This window comes from Urocitellus parryii, chromosome 2 (assembly GCF_045843805.1).
Source record: "Urocitellus parryii isolate mUroPar1 chromosome 2, mUroPar1.hap1, whole genome shotgun sequence".
Lineage (NCBI taxonomy): Eukaryota > Metazoa > Chordata > Mammalia > Rodentia > Sciuridae > Urocitellus > Urocitellus parryii.
Window position 1 is genome coordinate 140557183 of NC_135532.1, and position 17236 is coordinate 140574418.

The window sequence follows — 17236 nt, forward strand, 5'->3', positions numbered from 1 at the left end:
CCTTTCTCTCCATACCTTGCCAGTATTTATTCTTGATCATTGCCACTATGACTGAAGTAAGATGAAATGTTAGTGTAGTTTTGATTCATATTTTCTTGATTGATTGCTAGAGATGTTTTTTGAGTTCTTTGTATATTCTGCATTTAATCCCTTGTTGGCGGAGTAGCTGACCAAGAGTTTCTCCCATTCTCTTGGCTCTCTCTTAATCATTTCCTTAGCTGTGCAGAAGATTTTTAATTAATGGCATCCCATTTATTGATTGTTGGTTTTATTTCTTATACTTTGAGTGTCTTATTAAGGAAGTCTGTGACAGCACCTATATGATGGAGTGTTAACCTTATATTTTCTTTTAGCAGTTGTAAGATTTCTGATCTAATTTCCTAAATCTGATCCATTTTTGATTTGACTTTTGTGCAGGGTGAAAGATAGGGGTCTAATTTCATTTTTCTACATATAGCTATCCAGTTTTCCCAGCACCATTTGTTAAAAGGCTAGCTTTTCTCCAAGATATATTTTTGGTCTTCTGTATTTTATAAAAACAAAATACTAGGAAACCTGTTAAGTTCATAGCCAACTTGAAATTTGACTTGAAATTTGGAAGGCACCTCTGTACAAATATCCACAAATGGAAAATGTAATGCCAGGCAAATATTTTCCCTCCTTAAAAACTATATGCCAGGGTTGGGGATGTGGCTCAAGCCGTAGCATGCTCGCCTGGCATGCGTGCGGCCTGGATTCGATCCTCAGCACCACATACAAACAAAGATGTTGTGTCCGCCGAGAACTAAAAAATAAATATTAAAATTCTCTCTCTCTCTCTCTAAAAAAAAAAAAAGTAAAAAAAAAAACTATATGCCAGACATCACCTTACACAATTTCATTTTACACAATTTCATTTCATCATGTGGAAATAACATTCATTTTTGTTTTTGTTTTTCAGATGAGGATATTTTACTGACATATTTTGTTTTTCCCTTCTCATCTCCTCTGTTTCTATCCTGCACTGTGCCCTAGAAGAGCACAAATACTTAGGAAATGACTTTAATGAACTGAATCAATGATCATTTTTTTCTTCTGGCTTGGTTAGCTCTATGATTAGAAGTTCAGAAGATAGGAAGAAAGTGAGTTCATGATCTTTATTTCTCCATCTCCCTTCCTAGCAGTTGCCTTAAGCTGAGTGAATTTGTCCATTGAAGACTACAGCTCCTTCTGTGTGTAGGTTCTGGTAATTACTCCAAGCCCTTGCTCCTCAGGTTCCTCTGGCTTGTGTTATTAGGCACAGGACATTTCATCATTGTTTGCCAGTGAAAACAGTCCAGGCCTTTGAAAACAGTCCCTTTATTCAATTCTCCATTTAGCTATGGTCTGAATGTTTGTTTCTCCAAAATTCATTCATTGAAACCTAATTACTACAGTGATGGTATTAGGAAATGGTGTCATGGGGAGGTGTTTAGATCATGAGAGCAAACCCATCATGAATAGTATTTATGTCCTTAAAAAAGAGGTCCACGGAGAGACCCTCACTCCTTCCACCATGTGAAGACCCAATGAGAAGATGTCATATATGAGTAAGAAAACTGACCCTTACCAAACATGGAATCTACTTTAATTTGTACTGAGATTGAGAAGATGGCTATCTATGCAGAAACAGGCTGTCACCAGACACTGAATCTGTCAGCACCTTGATCTTGAACTTCTCAATCTCCACAACTTTTGTAAATACATATCTGTTGTTTACAAGCTACACAGTCTGTGGCATTTTGTTATTGAAGCTCAAACAGACAGTGCACCATTTGTTTGAAGCAAGGATAGTGAGTTTTATAAGAGGCTATTGCAATAATTGAAGTAGGAGATGATGGTAGCAATGAAGGTAATGAAGTGTCTGGATTCCTTCTTTTATTTTGAAGATATAGTTGATAGTTTGCTGATGGATGCAATATACTGTGTGAGAGAAAACAAAGGAATCTGCAGTGGCTACAAAGCTATTAGCGTCAGTAGCTAGAAGTGTAAAGTTGTCACTTAAAAGTGTTAGAAAAACTTCAGAAAGAGCAATCAGGGAATAGGAACTATTATCATGTTAAGTTTGAAATGACAACTAGATATCCAAAGAGTTTTGTCAAGTAGTTTTGTTAAAAAAGATCTGGGAATCATCAGCCTCTATATAGTCACCAAGGCCATAGAACTGCTGAAACATGTATTGCATGAGTGGAGAGAGAAGAGGAATAAACATTTTGGGTTATGTCCATGTATGGAATTTGAGAAAATAAGGAAACCCCAGAAAATTACATTGAAAAGGGGTGGGCAGAAACCAGGTGAGTATGGTTTCCTGGAAGCCTAGTGAAGAAAGTATTAAATGGAGGAAAGATTGATTAACTATGCCAGTGCTGCCAATAATAAAATAAAAAAGACCAAAAATTGACTACTGGAGATCAATGTGATATTTATGAGAAGTTCTCTGATATGAAGGGAACAAAAGTCTTATTGTAGTAGTTTTAGGAAGCCATGATAAGAGATAGTGGAATACAGATTATAAGAATACAGATTATAAGAATTCAAAGAATCTTTGCTGAAAAGGAAACTAGAGAAATGGACAGTACCGAGAGGAGGAGGAGGTCGTAGAAGAGAGTTGGCTTTTTTGCATTTGGCACATTTTGCAAGGTGCCACTGAACTACATCCCCAGTCCTTTCATTTTTTTTTAAAAATTATTTACATATATATTTTTGGTTAGTGATGGATGTTTATTTTATTCATTTATTTACATGTATTCCTGAGAATCAAACCCAGTGCCTCACACATGCTAGGCAAGTGCTCTACCACTGAGCCACAACCCCATCCCTTTTCATTTTTTTTTTTTAAAGACAGGTTCTTGCTAAGTTATTGAGGCTCTCCTCTAATTTGTAATCCTGCCTCAGCCTTCCAGTTGCTGGGATTACAGGAATGTACCACCATGTCCCACTGAGTTTTTTTTTTAAGATGTAAGAAATAATAGCATGTTTATTGGTCATAGGAATAGATTGTAGGGGAAAAATTGACAAAGTTCATCAAGTTACATAACTTAAGAATAAAATGTATAGGCCATTTTTCTCAAGAGCTTTATTTTAGAAATGAGGAAAATGAGTCATAGAATGTTTGACCGACTTCTAAGGTCCAGTAATAACTTGCCGTTTTTCATTTTTTCAGATATGTATAATGTTGGGTCATAAAATGTATCTTCAGGTATATTTTCTTACCACTATTTTTAGGGATTATCTAAGATCATTATTAATGGCATTCAGGTTCCTAACTAGCAATCATTAAGCCAGTGAATCTTTTGTAGGCAGCTATTCACATAATGCTGTATGTAAAGGCTCTTTGCCTAAAACTCAGTGGTACTTAATAAATTCTCTCTTCCCTTGTCTTCCTGTTTTCTTCCTTCTACCCTTCTTTGTCTCCTCTTTCCCTCCTTTGCTCCAATGATTTTGTCATCTCCTAACAGCATATTATTGGGAATTCATCCTATTACTCCCTGCTCAAAATGAATATTCTTGGTAAATAATAATTTTGAGCTATGATCAACAGATTCTTCTATTAATTGTGTTAAGAGATTATTTTGATGTTGTAACTAGCAAAAGGAAGAGTTTAATTGGAGTAAAAAAGAAGGAAGAAAGAAGAAGAGATTTAGAATTCAAAGAGATTGAAGACAGGTCCAGATAGGAGTCAGATAATAACGTTGGCATTGGGAAGAGGAGAGAATGCTGCGATGCCAGAATGAAAAGCCTACAGTCTAACCACTTTTTTCCAGTTGGCCCCATATGCACCCAAGTCAGGTAATGCCACCCTGCTCTGTGGCCTTTATAAATTAATTTATGATGATTTCTCCTGTGATTTTTCTCTCTCCTTTCTTTATTTCATTTTTTCTCACTGCATCTGTTTTAGTCTGACTTACTGCTTTCATTTCTAATTGCAATAACTGTTGTCCTTGCTTAGCCTGGAGCATATGAGTGGTGAGTCAGAGACCAGGCTGACAGTGTATTTGTCCAGAATGATAGTGTTCAGGTGACAAATTTCTGGATGAAGGCTCTGTTCTTTCCTCAGACTGTAAGGGAAGACAATTGAGATACCTGGAATTTCAGAGGAAATGGGAAATTGAAGTAGCTTACATGCCTTTTCACAAATGGAGATTTCCCACCTGACCCTCCATTTTATTCCATCTTAGCTTGAATTTTACTGTTGTCTTTTTTCAGGCCTTTTCCCCCTCCCTGAGAGAAGGTTCCAATTGCATGCAAAGCTTTATACATTTAATAAATTGAGCCCTCCCTGCTGAGCTTCCAGCAAATGGAACTGACCAACAGAATAATCTGTGTAAGTGCATCTTGTGCCTGGACTAGACAGACAAGTACAATTATTTGATTGCTATGATTGCCACTAAATGAGGGTGAACTACTGGGTCTGAGATTTGTTGGTGAATATAATTAATAATATAGTGTCATGCATTAATAACATAGTGCCATGTGAAACAAAGCTACAATGGAAGGTCTGTGTGAAGTTCTACTTTAAATCACATTTTCAGAGAGCTAGATGATTGAGGAGATGAGCAATAATAAAGCAAGATGTCTTTAAGCACCGGCTTATGAGTTTCATTTGATTTAGGGGCAAGTTAAGAGAATATACATTGCTGTTAGAAGTTACTTGGTGGTCACAATGAAGTATGGGATTCATCCCTAGCTAATTGTCATAAAAATTACATTACTGTATTGCTCTACTGTGAAAATTTATCTTCACTGTCATTATTAGAAGAAAGGGCAATGCAAAAAATCAGACCTATTTTTTTTTGGAACTGTAATGTCCTCAGTAATTACATAGTTCACTTCCTTAGCCCAGAACCACTCAGCTCTTCCAGGCTTCCCTTCCACTTCTTCCCTTGGTAAATCTTATAGTCCTTTCAAATGGAATTTGTCACCACTATTCTCCAAATGTACTCTAAAGTCCACTGCTCCCTGGGCTTTTAGTCAAGTCATTCTCTTTTCTAAGTGCCATTCCCCCATCCCATCTTTGTCCCTCAGTTAAATGTTCGAATCAGATGTACCTTCTACCATGTTTTCTTTGTTCATTAAAGTCTGGAACAGGTGTTCATGACTTTTTTTTTTAATATTTATTTTCTAGTTTTAGGTGGACACATATCTTTATTTTATTTTTATGTGGTGCTGAGAATCAAACCCAGTGCCTCACGCATGCTAGGTGAGCATGCTACCACTTGAGCCACATCCTCAGCCCTGTTCATGACTTTTTAATATAAAGGAACAGATAGTAAATATTTTAGGCTTTGGGGGCCACATGTAGTTTTTATATTACTTGCTTTCATTAAAATTTAAAAACCATCCTTTTTCGTGGTCATTCAAAAATAGATTACAGAGCCAGATGTGGTGTACTTCTGTAATCCCAGCTATTGGGAGGCTGAGGCAGGAAAATTATAAGTTCAAGACCAGTCAAAGTAACTTAGTGAGGTCCTAAGCGATGTAAGTGAGCCCCATCTCAAAATAAAAAAATAAAAAGGGTTGAGGAGATAGCTCAGTGGTAAAGTGCCCTGAGTTCAATCCCTGGTTATACTCTCCCACAAAACAACAACAAACTATGGGATAAATTAGGCTCATGGGTCAAAGTTTGTAACTCATAGTCTAGAGTGATCTTTTCTTTCTCTGATCTTCTGTATAATTTTTTGATGCTACACTACTAATTTTTGTACGATGGATAGAAGCTATTAATATATAAGTTTTTTCTGCATTTGACTAGAGGTCCTTGAGTGAAGAAATCATGTCTCAAATACTTCTTTTTATTTCTTACATGTATTAGAGCATCTAAACAGAAAGTACTTGAAGAATATTTGTAAAATAAGTAACTTATTGATAATATTTTCCATCAAGATATTTTCAACCCTTCTAAGCCCTTCCTTATAAAGAGGTGTGTCTTCCACCTCCATCCTGTCCATGGTCCCTTTAGTAAGGTCATGTACCCTATAACTGCAGTGGGTAATTAGAGAATATTGTTTTCATTTGTTAAACATTGCATTCATTGAGCAGTTATTATGTGCAAGGCACCATTCTAGGCTCTGAAAAAACATCCATGGAAACAGACTAAAATCTCAGCCCCTGTGTAACTTTGCAGTGTAGGCTGGGAAACATCATGTTATTAGGAGCTCTCCTCCTAATATGTCTCAACTTCACTTTCCTGTTTTCTCAGGTCGTTGACTTAATAATAGTATTTGCCACTTGGTTTATCAGGGTGCAAGAAATAATAAAAATTGTAATAAAAGAAGCTGACATTTATTATATACTTAAGACAATTATAGATGTTATCTTTTATTGTACAGTCACTTAAGGAATTTATTAAGCAATTAACTGCATTTAGTTATTTTGTTGTCAATCTGGATAAACTGGTGATCATAACTGTCACTTAACCTGGATTACTGAAGTCAAACTAGTCTACTAGAGGCAATATTTTGATCAAAAGATAAATTTAGCAACATTATGTAAAATAGGCATATAGAGCTTAACAATTGGTGGTAGTTTAAAAGAATAACTTAGCTAGTAGGTGAAGTAGTAAAGATTGGACTTAAGGTTTATTTGAATCCCAGGTCTATGATCTTCCCAATGCAACCAAAGTAACAATGATCATTTGAGTTTTATTCTGGGCACAGAATTGCATTGAAATTAACAAAAGTGAAGCAAAAATAAATATAAGCAAGAATCAAAAGCAAACTACACTTACAATTATTTGAAAGAAATTAAGATATTTTGTGGCAGTCTCCAAGAGGGAGTATGTTTGCATGTGTGTGAGTGTGGTACTGGAGATTGAAACCAGGGGCAGTCTATCACTGAGCTACATACATCCCAGCCATTTTTTATTTTTATTTTGAGAGAGAATGTTGCTAAGTTGTAGAAGCTGGCCTGGAACTTGTGATCGTCCTGCCTCAGCCTCCCAAATCACTGGGATTTCAGGCATGGGCCACCACACCCAGCTAGTAAGTTCTTACTATTCAGAATTTCCTTACAGTCTTCTTCCCTTATTGCATCTTACCTTTCTTTCTTCTTCTTTTTTTTGTGGCGCTGGGGATTGAACATAGGTGGCTTTGTATAGTGCTTTACCACTGAGCTACACCCACTGACCTATTGCATTTCTCTTAATGTCTGCCTCATACAAAATTAACTGCCAGAAAAAAACCTCTTCAGTTATCTTTCAGTGCTGTTTGTCCAGCTCTTTTTCTTCCCGAGGTTTCAGGAACCACCCCTCAAGCTATTTTATTCCTTTATTCCAGTCACTCTGTCCATTCAAGTGTTCTTCCATTCCTTTTTTTTTTGTTGTTTCTCCCTTAAATGTGTACTCTGGTAGGTCAAATTCTAGGAGGACTCCAAATATTCCCATGTAATGGTATATACCCTTTATATGATTCCATCACCTTGATGGTGAGCTGGAACTTTAGAAATGGTGGATGGTCACTTTTGCTTAGATTACATTATATGGTAAATGTGTTAAGATGTTCACTCCTATGGTTACATTACTTTGTGTAAAACAGTGTTGTAGCAGACTAGATTGATAGTCTTCTGCTTGCTTTGAAGAAGTATCCTGTAAGTTGTGAGAGGTTCATGTGGCTAGGACATGAGGATGAGCTCAAGGAGCTCACAGCCTGTAAGAAAATTTGGGGTCTTCATTTCTACAATTGCAAGGCACTGAATTCTGCCAACTTGAATGAGATTGGAAGAGGCCCCAAGTCTCGGATGACATCATACCTTGATTTGAGCCTTGTGAGATTCTGAGCAGAGAATCCAGCCATACCTTGCCTGGACCTCTGACCTAAAGGAATTATGAGATAATAAATATTATTTTGTGCAATACATTTATAATAATTTATTACACAGCACTAGAAAATGAATACATGCACATTAACTCGGTTTATGTAATAAGGTCCAAAAACATTTGGGGAAAGAGTGGTTGTGATTTCCCTGCCGTACCATCAAAATACATAAAAATTACACCTGAGGAATGTGTAATTCTTCTATTACAGTAGTGAGTCCCTATACCTATGATTCTCCAAGGGTGACGTGAAGGTTTGTGTAGTTTGTCTAAGTGACTGGGACATGTTTGGATTGAAAACTACATGGTAATAATTTAGGGACTGCTTGAAATTGAGAAGAAAATGAATTTAGCTCTTGTTGGATGAAATATTTTATTGATGTTTGTTAAGTCCTTTTGATTTGCTACATTTTTTAGGTCTGAAGAGTCTTTACCAAGTTTATGTCTTGATGACCTATCTATTGATGAAAGAGTTGTGTTGAAATCACCTAATGTTATTGTGCCCCAGTCTGAGTCTTTAAGTTGAGTTGTGTCTGTTTTATGTACTTAAGTATGTCAACATTTGGGGCATAAATCATATACCCCAAATATCAACCATCAAATGTTCTTTTTTTAAGAAAAATTGTTTAGTTGTTGATGGACCTTTATTTTTTTCATTTATTTATATGTGGTGCTGAAAATCAAACCCAGTGCCTCATACTTGTGAGGCAAGTTTTCTACCACTGAGCCACAACCCCAGCCCAGCTATCATATATTCTTGTTGGATTGTTCCCTTTTCCACTATGAAGTAAACTTCTTTGTCATTTTTGATTATTTTTGGCTTGTAGTCTACTTTGATAGATAGGAGAGTAATGACCAGGAATGGGAGGGGAACTTGTTGTTTTGGAGTGTGTCTGAGCCCTATGCAGAGAGGAACTCCAGGCAGAAGCAAAAGATTTTGCTTGAGTTGAGGGCATTAGCAGTATTGTTCTGATTCTCAACACCAACTGAGACATTAAAAAGGCCACAAAAGGATCTAATACAGAAGACTTTGTGGGAATCAAATTCCATTTCTGTAATTGGGTGCTGTAAGACTGAGACCGCAATGGCAACTCAATAGGCAACTACAATTATGATCCAGAGTGTGTGGTAGAACTTAGTACAGAAAAAAAAGGATTTAGTACATAAAATTCAAATTTGGCAGTCATCAGCCTAGAATTAAGATTGATACCCTCAGAAACAGAGATACTAAGTTTTTAAAAATAATGACTATAAATTGCAAAAAGTTATATTGTTTTGCTGGGCATGGTGGTACACACACACATACACACACACACACACACACACACACACAGAGAGAGAAGTTATATTGCTTTAATTTTTTTTTTTTTGTGTGTGTGTGGTGCTGGAGATTGAATCCAGGGCCTTATGCATGCAAGGCAAGCACTCTACCAATTGAGTTATTTCTCCTGTCCAGTTACATTGTTTTAAATACATAAGTCAAGAATTTCTTTATTATTGAATATATTCCTGAGTTGGTGTGACCCAGATCATGTCAACATTGAAGTATTCTGTTAGGCAGGGCATAAAGAGCAGTGAAACCGTGACCTGAACCCCACTGAAAGTAATCTGTCAGGTAGTGGAGTAAGTAATAGATTTATTGAGGGTTAAGGAAATAATAACAAAAAATGAAATTTAGAATTTAATTAGTCCAAATAATCAGGAATATCATTTACAATAAAGTAGTCACAATAGCTGGTGAAGACATATGAGCTCAGTCTCAAATACAAGAGAAACTCTTCAGAGATAATCAGGGGTAAATTTGAAGTTAAAAGATTTCTGCAAACTTTTCTTCCTTACTCACTTTAGGTCACCTGTCTGTCAGTGAGGAGTTTACTTCCTGGGCACTGGGAAGTCAACTGTCTGCCTGTCTTCCTTCCTTCCTTCCTTCCTTCCTTTTCTTTCTTTCTTCAAGAAAACAATTTATTACAAATAATATTCAGCTGGATGGTGGTGCATGACTGTAATGCCAACTATTTGGCTAAGGCTGGAAGACAGCAAGTGCAGAGAGCTTGGACAACCTGGAAAAGATCCTACCTCAAAAATGGAAAGGGCTGAGTGTATAGCCCAGAGAGCACTTAACGAGCATGTATGAGGCTCTGGATTCAATCTCCAGCACTTGCCACCACAGAGTGGCACGCAGGGCGGGGTGGTAGTGGTGGTGGTTTGATGAAGACCTAGGGACATAACAGAGTGGTAAAGTGCCCTTTGGTTCAATCATGCACAAAATGTTCAGAATGGGGGTGTGACATGCCAGAGGCTTTGCCTGGCATACATGAAGCCCTGAGTTTCCTTTTTAGCACCACAGAAAGAAGTTCATCTAGTGAGATATGGCTGGGCTGGGGATATACTCCTGTAATCACATGGACTTGGGAAGTTGAGGCAGGAGGATCCCTAATTTAAGGCAAATCTCAGTAACTTAGAGAGATCTGGTCACAAAATAAAAAGGGCTGTGGATGTAACTTAGTGATAGGAGCACCCCTGTGTTCAATTTCCAATACCAAAAAAAAAAAAAAAAAATAGACAACAGGGGTTGGGGACTGGCTCAGAGACAGATCTCTGGTATGACAGTGCTCAAGGTTGTACGTTCAATTCCAACAGGATAAAAATCTTGAATACAGCTGAAGGGAGGTGAAATTGACTTGCATGTTTACACCTGGCAACTGTACAACTTGTAGCAGCCCTTCTTCCTCTGAAGACCTCTGTCCTCAGGCACTGAGCCATTTTCAAATGCAGATCTTGGCAATGGCTATGCCTCCTCAGGTCCCCCCATTCCTAGTCTCTTTTGGGGACTGAAGGCACACAGGAACCCAGAGAACATCTGAAGTTTGTAAAAAACTAGAATTCCCTTTGTAGCTTAAGGGCAAAGATTGGAAATTTCCCAAGTTGAAACATTATTGTCAAAAACATTGGCTATGAGAAAAAAATTGGAGATAATTGTGTTAGGAGTTAAGTGTCATAGCAGGGTACTCAGTATATGCCCTCTAGGGAAAACCTGATCCCTTTCCACCCCAGTGGCCTCTGTCTTGTTTAGTGGCGGGCAGCACAGAGTGGGGTCCATGAGACCAGAACTTTCCTCTATCCCTACTCTGATCCTTTTTTTGTTCAATGTATTGATCTTATTTTGAATTTAAGAATTAGCTTACTGTGGGGGAAAGAGGCCTGGCATTTTTGTAGGACTGGACAGCAGTGTGGAAGTCAAGGAAATCAAGAAATGTTTATCGTGCAGGTCAAAGGCAAACAGGCTCCCAGAGCACCTTCCTCAAACAGTGTCTCTTGCTTCTTTCTATTCTGCTCATCACCCCCCATCAGCTCCGGACTTCATTCCACTGCAGTTACATTTATCATACTCACTGGATCTGTTTGTTCTGTTGATATTCTTTGCTACAAACCTCTCATGAGGTGATGTTAGTGTATCCTCAGTTGCCTCCATTCCACCTGTTGTGAACATGGGGCAGGATGAAAGAGATAAAGATTAAAGATGGAAGAGAACCCTGCCATGTCTTTCTGGTAAAGATAATGTGCAACAAAGGAAGGGGACAGAAATACCAGTGTTATCTCATACGTAAATGATGAAAATATAAGCATTTTAAATGGAGATAAAGTATTAGACAGTGTTTTTAAGTGTTTCCAATGCTTTTTAAAGATGATCAACATCAGGTGAAGCCACCAAAGAGAGGATATAAAGTTGAGTCAAACTAAAGAGGTGGTCACTGGGAGAAAAATGGCAACATGGTATTCTTTTCTTTTACCCCCATAGCTTTATTGAGGTAAAATTAAAGTGCAATAAAATACACATACTTGAAATTTGATCAGTTTTTGACATATATGTAATTAATACAATCAATATAAAAAGCATTTTCATTTCTTTTTAAAACTTGAAATCATGTGTGTTTCCTGCATGGTTTATTACATTAGAAATCAATCACCTTAAGACACATAGAACCCCAGCCCCACATGTCAACTATTTCAAAATTAAATGGCACACTTATAAATGTTTCAGAGGTCAAGGAAGAAAGCACAAGAAAAGTAAATAAAAAGTGCTTTGAACTAAGTGATAATAAGAGCTTAAAATATCAGGATCTCTGGAATAAAATGGTACTCAGATGAACATTTATAATTTAAAGTACTTGTATCAGAAAGAAGCTAGAACAATAATCAAATTATTTTCATATTATGTAGGAAGAAGGAAAATATAAGAGCAGGAACAGAAATATATGAAATAGAGAAGATAATACAGCTAAAATTTGATAAAAAAAAGTCCGATCAAGAAAAAGCCAAGAACACAAAAATTCATATCAATGGAAAGAGAACTATCAAAATAACCCTACAGGTGCTAAAATATATTAAGGTAAATATTACAATTGTATGTCAACATATGTGATAGCTTGCATAACATGGTCTAAATTAGAGCAGGATCTGTGTGCAGTTGAGAAGAAAGTATATTCAGTCATTGATGGATGAAATATTCTATATATATATATATCTGTTAAGTCTAAATTATCAATTGTATTTTTTACTTCTATAGCTTCTTTATTTAGTTTTTGTTTGGAGATCCAAACAGTGGTGACAGAGGCAGGTTAAAATTACTCAGTATTATTGTGTTGTGATCTATTTGATTCTTGAAATTGAGCAGGGTTTGTTTGATATATGTAGATGCTCCATTGTTTGGGGCATAAATATTTATGATTGCTTTGTCTTATTGACGTATAGTTTCCTTAAGTAGTATGAAATGGCCTTCTTTGTCCCTTCTGACTAACTTTGGCCTAAAGTTCACTTTATCTGATATGAGGATAGAAACCTCTGCTTGTTAATGCAGTCCATGTGAGTGATATGTTTTTTCCCCATTGTTCACCCACCTTGCTGAGAAGCTGCTTGCTTTTTTTTGCAACATGGAGGAAAGTAGCTCAGGACATGGCACCAGGAAGTAGAGAGAGAGAGAGAGACACTGAGACACTCTCCTCACTATGGATAAAATATGGTATTTAAAGTGAACAGTGAACAATATAATGTAATGAAGAATATAATGAAAAGTGAGAAAAGAATTGCTCTTAGTTTCTTGGAGAATATTAGAAGAACAAAGGCAAAACTTCAGAAGTTTATAGCACCTTGGCCCTTTAACCTTTCAATTGTTCCCATCCTGTATTAGCTTTTTTACTGCGGAGACCAAAAGATCTGACAAGAACACTTTTAATGGAGGAAAAGTTTATTTGGCCTTTCTCCCTTCTTGGGTCCTCAAAGATATATTGACTTAAAAAGGGTTCAACAAGACAATTGTCACAATGAACCAAGAGCCTCAGTATCTTATTCTCTGTCCTACCCTAAAATTGTATACGGAAATGAATTCACCTTTTAAAATTACACACTTAATATTTTCCTTGTCCTATTTTCATGTACTAGGTTTTACAACATTTGAAAATTAATGGTTCAGTCAGAATTTATATCATTATCTTGTTATCTAATACAGCAATGCCACCAGAGTTGCTTAGGATGGTTTGTAATTATAATAAATGATCTAACTAATTTCTCATTTTCATACACCTCAATTTAAAATTTATAATTTACTTCTATTGTGAATTTAGACAACAAAGCAGTAATATTAGCAATGCCTACAACTGTCACCAATGGAAATCTCATATATTTTTTAGCATATCAAAGTTACCATAGATCTTAAAGTATCATTTATATACATCACTACTTCCACTACTTCAAACCAGAGTATTTGAAAATAACTTATTTAGCGTTAATAAGAAAGCATACTTATGTCACAAATTAAAAAATTATGAGCTTTATAAGTATAATATATATTTTTGATCCTATGTACTTTATTTAAAAATCCTCATTTTTAAAAGAGGTCCATAGGTTGGTTTCAACAGACATATCTGTGGTGAAAACAGGGTTAAGAATCCCTGAAGTTTAGATTCTTTTTTCTCTCTTCTCCCACAATTCCTGATAATCCTATAGTTTACCTACTACCATAGGCCCATGGAATCCAAATTTCCTCTGGTCTTTGCACAGACTTTGGCAAAGACACCTCTGCTGGGTCTCTGGTTTCCTTGCTAAGTTCTCTGAAGTCCTACTATGTACAACACTGGGCACTGACAAAACTGGTGCTGGAAGTCACTTGATTCTGCAGTCCACGAGCTGGATTATCTAGGTTAATTGGCTTCTTTTCCTAAGAGTTCTACTGTACAGCCCTGACAGAAGACCATGTATATGACTATGTAATTCAATGAAAACTGTGTTTCTTTCTACCTCTGGACTTCATGTTTACATGAGAACATAAAGCACTTAGACTTCATCCTTATTTTGACTTTATGACCCAAAACTTTAAATATACAAACCCTTTTTTAAACAGACTCCCAGCTGTGCTCAGCTTTTAGTCTTTTTTTCACTCTCTGTTTTTTCAGTTCCAATTTCTAATTGATCACTACCTTTTGTTAATTACAGCTTAGCATTCTCTCTCTCTCTCTCTCTCTCAACATTTAGTACAGGGGATTGAAGCCGGGTACTTAGCCACTGAGCCACATCCCCAATGTTTTCTTTTCTTTTTTTTTTTTTTTTTTTTTTGAGAGAGAGAGAGAGAGAGAGAGAGAGAGAGAGAGAGAGAGAATTTTTTAATATTTATTTTTTAGTTCTTGGCGGACACAACATCTTTGTTTGTATGTGGTGCTGAGGATTGAACCCAGGCCGCATGCATGCCAGGCGAGCTCGCTACCGCTTGAGCCACATCCCCAGCCCCCCCAATCTTTTCATTTTTTAAAAAAAAATTTTTTAGACAGGATCTTGCTAATTTGCTTAGGACCTCACTGAATTGCTGAGGCTGGCCTCAAACTTGTGATTCTCCTGCCTCAGCCTCCCAAGACACTGGGATTACAGATGTGCACCACCATGCCAGGTTACAGTTTTGCATTTTCTACCTTTTTTTTCATCTTTTCTATTATTACTTTTGTTTAGATCCTCATCATCTCTTGATTGAATTGCTAGCAAAAAAGTAATTTATGGAAAGGGTATGATGGAGTAAGGAGGGTTTTTACTGAAAAAAAGTATATTTTAGTTGGAGAATTTTCTTCTTTTTCTAGGACAGAAGGGATATTGAACATGAACTCTGAGGCATATGCTCACTTGCAGATCCACTGGGGTAGTGGAGTGGCTCTTACTTCACAGATCCCTGGCAAGAGTCAGGCACAGATTCAAGGACACATTTGGCCCTATAATCTCTAAAAATCATTCTAGTACAAAGTACATTCTTTGTTAGATTTTCTCATCCTCAGGTCTTCCATAAAGTTTTTTTTTTTTTTTTTTTTTTTTTATTTCTATTGCTAGGTCCGAGACGGCTCCCCTCTCTGGTTCGCTCCTCTAGCCGCCCAGCAGGGCAGCAAGGATTACTCAGGGCTAGCAGGAGAGAGAGAGAGAGCACGCCGGGGAGTAGCCTTTTATTAGGGAACCAGAGATTCAGGGGAGAATTCCATCCAATGAAGGTTGAGGGGGGGCTGCACTCCAAAGTCAGGGTCAGCGATTGGGTCCCCGGGGTCAGTGGTCAGGCACACCCCCACACGGATGGGCTCTCTCATCAGGAGAGGGCCGGGAAAAACTTCGACTTATGCCAAAGTGCCTCAGACCCTCAACGGGAGGCACCCGATCAAGTGTGAGAATGGCTTCCCACATATTCCCCCTTTTTTGTCTTAAAAATGAGGCGGCGGTTCATTCTCTGGAGTTCCTGGATTCTTGATTGGAAGACTCGCCATCCTATAGTTACAATACAAGAGAGAATTAACAGCAAAGAGAATAATCCAATAATGTACCAAGTGGAGTGTTTAAGAATATTTCCAGGATTGAATCCATTTAACTCCTTCAATATTTGGTTAGCCAAAGAAGAAGGATCTGAAAAATCAGCTCTATTATTTTGAATGTCTTGGATATGGTGATGAAGTTCCAGAATATCCAAGCTATTATTACTATTTTGCCAAATACCCAATAAATGGTTTTTAACCTTCTCCCAATCCCAGAGAGAAGCATTGTACTTGGCAGCTGTAACACATACATACTTATAATTAGCATGGCATTTAAGCCTCTCCTTAAATTTTAAGGCTGAAAGTTCATTACCTATGTCTATAACAGTTGCCTCTAAGGCATTTAATTTAGTCTCAATCCTTTCATCAATATTTACTTGATTACGCAGAGCCTTGGAAGTATTTTGAGCTAAATTATTAAGAAATTTTGCATGCTGAATATTTTGAGACAACATCAGAGACGCAGAGACAGTTGAGGCAATAAATGAGACCAGTGCTAACACACCAACAATGATGACTCCAATAGCACGTTTAGGTCTTGTTAGCTGAGCATGAATTTGCTGCAAGACTTGTAAACCAGCATCAGCATACCATGGCTCTGAAATATTAGCAGGTAATAAAACAAAAGAGGGCTGATGAAGTATCAGCACTCCTTTTCCTCCATTATACCTAGTAATACAATTGGTTAGGTTGCACTTATTACAAGCAATAACATATCTGTCACCCATCCATTTAATTTTCACATTTCCAATAATTAAAACATAAGGAGATTGGACACAAGCTCTTAAGCCATAGCAAGATCCCTCTTTACAGTTCTTGCCGACAAATTTTGGTAAAGGCTTATCTGTAAAATGTAAATACTCTGAGGCAGCAATTAAGCGCCAAATATCTTTTTGAATACCTCCTTCACTATAAGTCAAAATATTACTAACAAATCCTGCAGGTGTCATAGCAGAATTTCTTTGTAATTGTCTTTTATCAATCTTTGGAGACCAGTCTAAAATATACCCACTATCTTTAGACACCTTATGTTGTACAGGAAAGGCATTTACACAATCCATCCATTTAGGAAAGGTGCCGATCTCAATTATAGAACTATTTGGACAGTGGGATATCTGTGAGGTTTTGCAGAAATGACTGGCTTGTTATGGGAAAGTCCCATTTTAATTACTGATCTAATATTAGGTTTTAAATCCCCATAAATAGAATTATTTGTCAGTCTAGGTTTACCAATCGCTGTCTTTTCTTCAAATGATACTTTCAGACAGCCAGCATGTTTATCATGTGACCAACACAAAGGTAATTGGGCACTGTAGCCAGAATAATTAAATCTAGTCACATGATTGGGAGTAATATGAGTATGTGTAAATCCTCCCATCATGAATGAGTCATTAGTAAATACTGGAATAGATTCTCCAGTCCCCACAGCTGGGTGTACCACGGGTGGATCTGGGAAATATGTCCAATAAGTGTCTACTTGATTCCCTTTTACCTGACAGCCCAGTAGGGCAATTACTGTTGCTACCATCAAGACTGGGGTCCTGTTCTTTCCTAGGCGTCGAAGTATTTGGGAAGC